Source organism: Etheostoma spectabile, unplaced genomic scaffold (assembly GCF_008692095.1).
Source record: "Etheostoma spectabile isolate EspeVRDwgs_2016 unplaced genomic scaffold, UIUC_Espe_1.0 scaffold333, whole genome shotgun sequence".
NCBI classification, from domain to species: Eukaryota; Metazoa; Chordata; class Actinopteri; order Perciformes; family Percidae; genus Etheostoma; species Etheostoma spectabile.
The window spans coordinates 461,828-473,594 of NW_022605586.1; the positions used below are offsets into that span (position 1 = coordinate 461,828).

The 11,767-nt window shown below is 43.5% G+C and overlaps 1 protein-coding gene and 1 pseudogene across 1 annotated transcript in view; one reads left to right on the forward strand and one right to left on the reverse strand.

Moving 5' to 3' along the window:
• The window catches only part of lcp1 (lymphocyte cytosolic protein 1 (L-plastin)), a 41,608-nt gene that overhangs the window by 9,130 nt on the left and 20,711 nt on the right, over window positions 1–11,767 (forward strand). The window lies entirely within an intron of this gene.
• The window catches only part of LOC116686212 (uncharacterized), a 13,820-nt pseudogene that overhangs the window by 1,270 nt on the left and 783 nt on the right, over window positions 1–11,767 (reverse strand).

Below are 11,767 nucleotides of genomic sequence, written 5' to 3' on the forward strand. Positions count from 1 at the left end.
CATCAGGGTGATAGCCTCTGATCTCTGCTCTGAGTCGTCTTTTTCACAGTTTATCGGGAGAGCCATGCTGCTGTTGCTAGATGGGTTGGGTTTGGGGCGTGCTTGGCCTGTTCACGGAGAGTCTTGCCAAATGCTCTGCCCAGCTGTCATCTGCTGGTCTTGACTATTGATGGTGTTCCCTGCTTGTCTTTACTGGCCTTTCTGGCTTGCGACTTCCCGGAGAGTCGTTTGGTGATATCATACACTGCTCATATTGCACTGTAGCTGCCTGCTCCGCTGCTCGCGGCAGTCCTTATAGAATTTTGTCTTTCTGATGTTTCGCTTCCACTACCTATGGCTTCTGCGTAGTCCTTGAGCCTGGCCTTCGTGGGCTTGTTCTACGTGGTTAACAACTGCCTCTCTTTCATTTCGATCGGGGTAGTTGTCAAGTGCTCTGCTGTTAATCCCTCTTTTGCGGGCTGTGTTTCTTATAGGCGCACCTACTTCTGGCACGCTGACCTAAGTTCTTGGCATCTCTGCCATCTGTGTACTCATTAGCTACCCTCTCGTCAAGTAGTGTCCTGAAGCACTGTCAAACTTGTTGTTTGCAGGGGCCGGGCCAAACCTTGCTAGTATATACTATCTAGGAGGCTCTGAAACCCGTACATTGGTAAATCTGAGTGGGAGCTCGATGCTACTATCTACTCATCTGCACTATCTATCTACGACTGATCTATCTAGATCTATACGATCTACTGTCATCTCCTGTTTAGGAACCAATCCGAGCCATGTTGTTGGGACCGTTGAGTGAGTTGATTCGGAATAGTAACGGCAACCTGGAGACAAAGTGACATAGCACAATTCAGTTCACAATGTTGTGAAGGGTTTGTAAGAACACAGAAGGGGTATATATATATATAATATATATTAGATTATATATGATAGACTCTATATTATGATATATATATATATCTACTGTGTGTGTGCATATATTATAAAATCTATATCTCTATGCTCACCAATGTTGCATTCACTTTAGCGAAGAGAGGAGAAGATAAGAATAGTCGCCAAGAAGGAGGACTGTTCAGGTTAGGTTTCACACAGATCAATCTACGGAAGAAAAACAGTGTTAATTGATAAATATGAGAAAACTAAGTTTCAGATGGTTATAGCAGATGAAAACAAAACAGTTGCAGATGGTGCAAAGACAGGCAACATTGCCCTTACAATGCGAATGCCAGATCCACGCAACCACAACACCTCACCATCCACCATCACGCCACGCCATCCAGCCACTGCCCACATCCGCCCCGACCTCCCACCTCTCTCCATTCCAAACCACCCCCCACCACTCGACACCATGCCATCATCCCCCATCCACCACAACCCCCGCCACCAGCCTCCATCCACCACCCACACATCCATCCGAGCCATTGCGACCATCCACAAATCAACCACATCCACCACACCCAACCACCACATCCTCCATCACCATCATCCATGCACCCACCCACCCACGCACACCTGCTATCTACACTATCTGCTATCTATCTACTATCTATCATCTATCTATACTAGTAGCTCCTGGATCCTTTAAATGGCTGCAAAAGTAGAAAAGAAATCCTCCAAAATACTCTGTTCTGTTATCTTTGTTGAGTCTCGAACATCCTGGTAACAGAACAGAGTGGGACTGCCTATACTACAGCCAGTGGGCCAGGCAGACACGAATGTACCACTGGGCTTTGTCTCTCCCAGTGTCAGTGCTGCCTTCCGCCCGCTTTCTGTCCGGTTTTTTGTAAATGGCACTGCCCCGTTAACAGCGCGTGGCAGTATGCTCCATGACTCTGTGGCTTTGTGCAGGAGTTTCCCCCCCCCCACCCCCCTCAACAAATCAGCTGGGACGGACGCAGTCGCGAAGAGCAAGAACGAGAAAGAGAAGCGGTACTGCCGGCAGAGCTGAGCTGACGCCTCGAATCCTGTGATCCGAGCAGCAGAGAGGGAGGCTGTTGGGAGCACAGCAGCACGCTCAGGAAGCACATCACTCGGAGCGTCCGCAGTGGTTTTTTTGCATTTCAACTCCAGGGGTATTACACTTTGAGTGCGGAAGCAGATTCATTCGGTCAGGTGTTTACATCTGCGACCTTGCCCACACAGCTGGAGAGTTTATCAGACACTTGGCGGGACGCGCCGCCGAGCGCGCAACAGCGCCCATGTTGGTGGCTAAAACGGATGGGTCCGATAGGAATTGCATTACATATCTTTTTTACAGGTCGAACAACTAATGTTTCGCAAAGTTTTTTTTTATAATCTTCCTGCCACCGCAGCTTTGCCCACATCGACTAGCCAGTGGGATAGTGCGTATTATGTTTCCTGGGCCTGTTACCCATGGCGTACAGAGCGTAGGTACTGTTATATACCAGGCTACACACCTCCGAGAAACACACATTACCACACAGAGTTGAATAGGTGACAGCTCGTTGTATGCGGTCCCGGGCTGCAGCCTCGTTAAAACACAACAAAGAGAAAGACACGCTTCGCGTCCATCATGGATGATGCGGGGGATACCAATCCTATAGCCCTGGAATAAGGCGTCCAAGAAGCAGCACGCGGCGGACGTCCTGATACAACATACCTGGGGTTTTGGTCATGCTTCAATCTCGTGCTGCACACGGAAGCGTCCTCCGGGTCCAAGTCTTGGATAAAAACTGTTTTTCAGGAAGTGCATCACGGGACTGCGTGTGTTTCCACGGGTGGGTCGGGTCTTGCCACATTGCCAGGAGTTCAAGTGAGAGTTGTCCAATGAGTGACATTCGCCCACGTGTCCTTTTAGGGCAGTGGTGGACAGAAGTTCCCGATCCTTGTTGTGACTGTTGTACTTTATATCCCCAAAATACATGATTGATTCCACACAAACGCTCTGTTGCACAAATCTTTAATTTGTTCGCTTCTTACAGTCATCATTGGTGGTGGTTTAATCTTTGCCATATTATAGCAATTTGAAAAAAATGAAGTGTTTTTGAAAATAGTGTTAGTAAAAGTTGACATATTCCAGTCTGTGATTATCATCCAAACGGCACCCCATCATGTAATTAGTCTCAATAAATCCTATTCTCTGCTTTTCTAATCTCAACATTAGTATAATTCCTATTAATGAGTGTATTGACCGTAAATGTCAAAAAATAACTGTCAACTGAAAGTTAATAGTTAGTGTTCGTAGGTGTTAAACGTCACAAAAGTGACCAACATTGAAAAAACGTCAACATTGTGTGAATCAAATGGTGACGAAAAAGTTAAAAACTATAACCAAGCATCAACAAAAGTGTTGATTTTTCAATTTTGACGGAAGGACGAAACTAAGGTTAAATTAGTAAAGCCTAATACCACTCTGTAAAAAATACCAGTTACAAGTAAATGTCCTGGCAAGGAATTTGTAACTTAAATATCTGTAGGAAAATGTATTAAAGTTTTAAAAGTACTCAATGCGAAACATCATGTCAGGTGACTTGTAGGGGGCCCTACATCTTTGTGTGTAGTTGCATTACAGTATCTATTTTATAAACTACATGTGTTTTATTGGCAAAACTCTAGTCTTAATTGTAAATAACTCTACTAAAGCGTCAGTGAATGTAGTAGGTACAAAAAAGAACATATTTCCTTTTGAATTGTAGCAGAGAAAGTAGAAAAGTGGCATGAAAAGAACAAGCGGTCAAGTAAAGTACGTAAGCTCAACCAGTTTCCTAAATACCGATCCTTAGTAAAGTACTAGGACATTCACACCAGTGTGTTGAGTTGGCACGGTTATTGGACGTAGACTGACACCTTTATATTATAAGACGGTAAGTCAGAGCCTACTTTGTGGTGCTTGGACTGTGGTTCAAGCGGAGTGTAGATGATAATCTGTTTTTGTTGTTGTTACCCTCGTGTGGTGCAAAAAAGGACAAACAATGTGCCCTTTTCAGACTTTGTTTTTTAGTTTTCACTAACACCACTTACTACCCGTTTACACTACTTTTTGGACTTCAATGGTAATAACCCTCATTTAATATAAACTAATCCGAAGCTATTGGTTAAACCAGAAACTTATGAAATTATTTGACCATGATGTTAAGATCAGAGGACATAGCAGCTGACCTTAGTCAATGAATGAACAGATCCTTGGAGTTTGCAAAGAGGGTGGTATGGAGAGCCAAGCCATTTTTGTAGACTTTGGTTCAAAAGAAACCATCTTTCAGATAACAGTACTTCGCCGGTGTGCAACGGACCAGATCATTTTCCATCGTTGATTATCTGTGAGTGTTGCTCTATACATACATTGTGGTTGTTGTGGTCTGATCCAAATGTACAAAAATGTGAAAAATAAAATGGATCAGTGTTTATACAAAACCAAGTTTTTTCCTCAATGTCTTGTTTTGCTCCACAGACTCAAGATATTCAGTTTGGCTAGTCACAGGAGGGAAGAAACTAGAACATATCACATTAACAAGCTGCATCAAGAATTTGAATTTTAATTTTCAAACAATGACTACACTGATTCCAAAGTCGTTGCCGATTGAGTTAATAGTTTAACAAGTAATCAAAATACTCTAGCAGCTGCCTGCGTTACCAGATTGTGGTGAGAGGCATTAATGCCACAGCAAAACACAAAGATCAAGCCTCTTGTTGCTGATTTTTTATCCGAAACAGCTTCCAGTCTGCACTACAAAATGATGTCCTTGTGCATGAAACAGAAGCTGAGGAGAGGTCATTAACTGGTTCAAATTTGCACTGAGTTGCAAAACAGTTTTCTACATGTGGAAAACGTGTACTTATAAGGCCCACATGCCATACGGTGCTGCTGCTCTGAGTGACTACACTCCACTGTCACTCAGAGTGCCGCACCAGGCCTAAACAGCCGCCGGGGCTGCGTGTCTAACAGTTACTTTTTAAAAAATACATGCAGGATCAGAAATTGCACAACTGAACAGATCTTGCCTCTGAATTTCTAGAGACATACAGTAACCCTCCATTTCCACTGTGGCGAGTCTGCGATGCGGTTGAAAATAGCTGAACTTGCAGTCAAGCTTGCAGGATCCACCAGCCGCGTCAGACCGAGATCCCAGAGGCGTGCGTTGAGCGGTCTACCGCTCTGCTTAAAGATACCGCGCAAGTCCGTGTTGTCACGCCCACGGGGCTTCCCAGCTCCGGGCAGAAGTAAAACACAACGAGATTTACCAAACACCTCGATAGTGTTTATTCTCCTCTACAACCCCACAGAATGGACGAGAATTCACCTGAAGTTGGGAAAAAACATACATAACAGAACGCACCTTAACACCAGAACGAGATGGAAATCAAGGAAACTCAATTGATTTAGCGGCTGAAATGGTTCAAGTGTCTTACGCTTTGCAACGTGGCAGACAGTGTCCTCCTGTTGTAGGGTATCGCTTTTTTAATTTCTATTAGACAGCTGCGGTTAGACAGGTCATCAAAAAGTTTAATGGAAGACTTGTGCCTTTCATGGAATCCCAAAAATAGAACACTTTGAGCTTCACACAAACTGTCAGCATAGAGGGCTTGAAAAATAAGAATCACTTTACATCACTCTTATTGCTATACTCCCAGAAAGAGCTGGCCTACAATGATCTCCCTTGTATGGTATTTTGCGCCTAAATATTCATCTAGTTTTTTTTTGGGAAACATTAAGCGTTTGCTCATAGTATAGGTCTTTGGGGGACAGATTCGATGAACTTCCTTTGTCAACCACTGCACATCTGCATATGCAGCGGCCACCCACATACAGAGTTAGCAAAACTACAGTTTTTGAAACTTCCACCATAGCATTGTTACTATCAACTAAACAGATTTAAAAAAACGTATACTCAATCATTATTATCTCTAAAACTTCGATATATAGCCTTAAATGTCCCACATTTTACACATCACCGAGAATGCTTGTGTGTGAATCCGCCAGACCCTCCTCCGCGCGCTGTGGTGGAAAGGTCTGCAATGCGAGACACGTATAGCTTTACAAGATGTACCGTTTGTGCGATGCTGGGTGTGATCCCGCAATTCCCGGCGTGATCCTTGATGCGCTGCAAAAACCCACTGTCCATTCAAGGTTAACAGTGAAGCGGGCATCCTCCACATAGCAATAACCTTAGCTGATAACTTGATCTGGGTTTGGCTGTTCAAGGTGGCCTGTCACATTTGTAACACATAGATTGCGCTATATACTTTATAGCAAATGCTCCTCCAGTTTTAGAAGGTAGGGGCCTCCTTGGGGGAGGATTATGTAGCATCACCATATGGCTTGGCCACTGAAACCATTGGTATAAAGTCAACTCTCCGCACCCGTATTGTGGGCTCTGTTGATGCGGAATATTTTCGCATATGTGTCTAAAACTAGAGCTAGGGGAAATATGAAAAGAATTGCAAACACTGAAAGCATGTAAATCTGTTCTTTATGTTTCCATGAAAACAAGCCTTGGTAAACACTCGTCTATGTATATATCCCAAATCCATCTGAAAACAATACGACTGGAGGTTGTTTTGGTGATTTTGTGACAAGATGAGATCTCTCCGTCAACAAAGACAATATTGAATAACACTGAGTCCACATACCTTGTGTTGATTGAATGAGTGGGCTACATCAGCTGCATGGCAACTAGAGGACAGACGGAGAGCAGTGGAGCAGAGATAAGTCTGAAACACTCAAATACTACAGCCGCAGTGGTAATGTGTTGCAGTTGGGAATGGTCACACACACCACACACACACACCACACACACACACACACAGACAACCACTAGCTTGGTTATAGTCAAGCAAAGACAGATCCAATAAAGGAAAGAAATTGTGAGTAGAGTTTTCTGAGTTGGCACTTGACAAACAGCAGATGGTACCTCTTAGCGTTTTATTGGTTCGCAGTCTCACCATTGTTTTCTCGATGGCTCTGGCTGTCTTGGTCCAAACTGATAAACGTCGTGCTTGTTAGTGTGCCCACAAGCACACTAAGCACAACACAAACACCCACCCCAGAATCCAGTCTGAACCAGATAGAGATTCCGTTATACTGAACCGATGTGAATGTGCCGGTGATGAGGCTGAAAAGCTCAGCAAGCGCGTCAGGCTTTGATTAACTGTGGTTTCCACACCCGGTCCTCACTCCAAAGCTGTCTGCGTCTGATGCGACGAAAAAAACGCGCCCTTGTGTTTCCTGCGTGGGTGTAAGCGTACCTGGTTATTGCCCATGTGTCAGGAAAGCTGCTTTCTTTTGTTAACCGGCCAGTTTGTTCCGCCGTGCAACGAAACCGTTAAGGCCCACCCACGACTTTGTTTAGCTCAACCTAAACAGGGTCAAAAGGGACGGCCACATATTCCCCTCAATCACGTGTTATATGACGATTAACAGGAGACGACAAGCGGTTTCGGCACCAAGGCACGAATAAGCACCTGATACCAAACTTCTGTTATTTTAATTAGTGATAGGCGTTGAGCGAATTTCATGACTGTTACAAGTGGCACTTTCACACTAGAATTTTAAATATTTGTTTTAATCAATATAATTGATTAAAGAGCGATTAGAGGAGCTTTGTTATAGCGAAAACGTGGTCTATAGCCACGAACGGTTCCACTTCCGAGATTGCCTTGTGCCGGGCCGATTCAATCCGGGGTTTCCCTCCTTTTCGGCCAGATGTCTGTCCACTACTGCTTCCTTGTTTGTTGTAACAGCTGCACGCGCTTTCTATCGCTTCGAGGACACTGCACTTACACTGTGCACTCCCGTGATGGTAAGTCGAGTTACAATTTGAGTGTGAATGCTCATTTTCGACAAGTAGATATAGTGTAACAGAGACTTCTGTAATGTTCCACAAGTAAAAATGGCTGACTGTCACCAAGTTGGTTTCACTGCTGGACTAAGTTAGCATTCAAACACAACAAGGTCGTCAGTTTGAATGGAGTTTTGAGCTACGTTTAGCAATCAAACTATCAAGATAGCTTAAAACGTTGTTTGAAAGATTCCCATCTTTCTGTTAGTTTGAATTAGAAAATTATTATTTATATGTCAGGATTTCACAAATTTCATGACAGTTATGTATATCGTAACTGTAATTAAAAATCTGGACATAATCTGCACCACCGCTCACATCGGAGAGTGACATGCTAGTTAAAGTAGATCCCTTGTTATTACGTGTTACATGGTGTTTTTGTGAATTCTCCACACAGCCATGAGTCTTTTTCATGCGCTGTCGACTGTAGTGGAACTTTCGAGGTAGAAGCTTTCACTAAATTGGGTTACCTGGTTTTCTTATTTAATCTCCCGGACGGAGAGGAGCATGTGAACACCTCACGACCGATGGGTCTCTGCTCTGCACTTTTTACATAACACCTGTGTAAGTAGCTGCACATCAAGTAAGTTCTTTTGCTCTAAGGTTTCCACGTAGGCAGAGCGGCATTAATCCCTTGTGTTCTTGCATGTAAATGCAGGCAAAGCAGAACACAGAGGCCAGGGGGAATGATACTGCCTGATAAAACTTTAAGTCATTATCTCACACACAGAAGAGCAGCAGGGGGAGTTCGGGAAAAAGGAAAAAAGATGTTGATTAGCTAATGAAAGAAAGATGGCAGAATTAAAAATGAAATCTGTCTCTTGCACGTCTCTTTGATGACTATTGTTTAAGCCATACGACTCAATGTGGAGAGGTCCCACATCCGAGGTTTTTGCCTCTCAGACTAGGCACTCGGGTCAGAGGGGAGCTTATTTATCACACGTGAGCCGGGATAAATGGACTAGGCGACCCGTTCAGATACTACGAACCTCAACGCAAGATGTAGATTTCACAAACTATGTCATTAGGAAGAGTACTGGCAAGCAACAGTATGCCACAAAAAACAATTACATCATTGACGAATTTTTATGTTCCAAAATGGGATTAGAGTTTTTGAAATTAACCCACTAAACTCATGTTGATTGAATATGTATCCTACTACTGAGAGCGCAGTTTAGATAATGGTGCCACAAACAATCCTAGCATGAGCGTGTGAGCCCCATTATGTTCCCCCTCCGATCGCCACACTTCTGTGTGTCGGAGACAGTCTATTAGGTGTGGCAGAGGCCTTTCCCCGTTGGCACAGGAATTTGAACCAGCACCTTCTAGTAAACGCTTACGGACTGTATAGGAATTAAGACTTAGTCTTCAGCAGGATTTTAGATTCCAGGAGCATTTTTAATTGATAAATGGATTCCTGCATGAATCTGAATTAAACGAACACATTGGATTCCCTAGAGTAGTTTAGTTTTAAAATAACACAAAGGGGCAAACAAACTTAAACTTTCGAGAATAAAGGAACATCTGTGTTTGTAACTGTACCTCAGTTTGTGATTAGCTAAATTCACCAATAGGAACTGGCTCCAAAATGCTTCATACCAGTAACTTTGCCAGATGTTCTTAATGTCATAACCCACACAAGGCTTTGGTTGTACCCCGCCCCAACTCGATCGAGGGCCGGGGGAACCCTCCGTGGTTGAGTGTCTGGGTAGCGGCTGTAGTGTAGCCGTGTTAAGGTAGTGGCTCTTTAACACCTCATGTGTCCGTCGGGCAAATGCCCGTTGTCCTAATCACGTGTCGTGCTGTAGACTATCCCAATAACAATTGATTCCACAACGACGCTCTTTGTGCAAGTACAAATTTCTACTTCATTAAATTGGGGAAATTCTGTTTTCTAACTCAAAACTTAAAAAATTAGGGTAATGTTCCGCTGAAAAGTAGGTTTATGGACCACAAGTTCCAAAAAGAACAGAAAACGGAAGTAATAAAGCGTAGTGTGTTACGGGATGACCACCGTGAAAAAAAACATCAAAAGTGTGGAAAATAGGGACAAACATAGAAAAAGGTTGAAAACATTAATGAAAGTGGGGTGGATTTTTGTCAGTTTTTGATTGAGAAGACCAAATTATGGTTAAAGAGCGCCCTGGGCCGTTTTGGTGCTCTGATGCCATTTTCAGGGATGAGCAGCCCCCCCGAAAGCACCCCCCCCCCACCCCTCCTCCACAACACACCACCACCTTCGTCAAAAAAAACAGGAAGGAGCAACTTAGAACTGTACCATACAACATGCCCGAGGCGTTACCAGGACAGCCGCAGGTTAATGGTAAGCCAGAAAGACAACGAAGAGGACACAGGGTGGGACGTGATCTGAGAACTGTGATTGTAAGCGATCGCCAGTGCCGGGGTTAAGATGTGTGAACATCCGTGTTTCGCCCCAAAAAAGTACACTCCATTGCAGTTATTAATGTATCTCGCCTACATATTCTATGTATAGGACGTGGAAGAAAACTGAAACTGACTGTGTTGCGGAGGCTAAATCTGACAGGAGGAGGTAGTTGCTTCTGGCTTTGCTTTCAGTGGTCATTCTTACCAACTTTCTTATTGCCTGCCTTTGCATAGTAAAGGTTTGGCGCTTGTGGACAAATTCACAGCTATTGTGGCCATTTGGTGCACAGGTATTTTATTTGTTTGCGGGAACAGTAGGTTTAGTACTATTTACCCTCTTGACTGACCCAACATGTTAACCTGGAGAAACGGTAGTTTTTCTGAGGAACCAAACATGTGACGAGAAAACATTAGGATGCCTTCCGAAAGGTGTGAGGCATCGACACCGCCGGGACCTTACGAAAAGGAAAACGAAAGAATATCTCAAAAACACCTCACATTTGTAATGTCAACCCCTAAGTTGAAGGGTAGGAGCCTGTTACCATTACATGGTTATTTTGACCAAAACGGAGACATGTCCCTTACGTTTACACGGAAACGCGCGAGTCAGTTCTGAAATGGATCTTCTAACCCTCCGCCAGAGTAAATAATCTTTTTTGTCTTTCTTGATGTTTCTCTTCACTACTCTATGGGCTTCTGCGTAGACCTCTTGAGCCTTGGCCTTCGCTGCTCTTGTTCTACTGTTGTTAATGATAGAGAAATTATTTTTATAAAGTCTTTTATTTCTTATTTCTCTGCAGTAGTGTCTTAAATAGGTATGACTTTCATTTATAGCTGTCATGTATTATATATCATATCTTGATTTTTCATGATGAACCTATATGCTTACTATATTTTATAACTCATATGCACATGTAACAATACTGCTTCTTCCTTTCAAGCTGTGTCTGTGCTTTTCTTAGTCCCTGCTGGTACAGATACCAGTGTCTTAGATCCAGGTCTCTTTAAAGTAACGTTGTCTCGTAGCGTAGGAATAACACAGATAACCAAGATGTCCTCATGCTATCAAAACACATGTTTCATCAAGCATATCGGGAATGCAAGGAGAAATCCCGGAGTTCTCGGCGAAGGTCAGCTGCAGATAGAGTGGTCTTCTGATATTCCCCTTCTTGCAAGGTTTACTTTTAACTACACATTTGCGTTGAGTCGTTCTTGCTTGATCGTGTTTATTTAGTAAGTTAAAGTGTTATGAACCTGACATTTCCCAACTGCCTTCTTCATCTTCCTGTCTTCTATCTTGGTCAAGGTGTCTACTGTAATCCACTCTTTGTGCTGGTGTTTCTTTGGTCCCATTACTTCTTGGCACGCTGACCTAAGTGTCTCTTTCACTTTCTGCCATCTGTTGACTACATTATCATCCTCCTCTTCAAGTAGTTCCTGAAGCACTTCAAACTTGTTTTTCAGTGCCAGGCTAAACTCTTGTTTAGTCTTGGGGTCTTTCAGAAGGCTGACGTTGTATTTTACGCTTCTGTCTGATGTTTCTATCTTGTTATTGCTTTTCAGCTTCAACTTCAGTCTGGCCACCACCAGGTGGT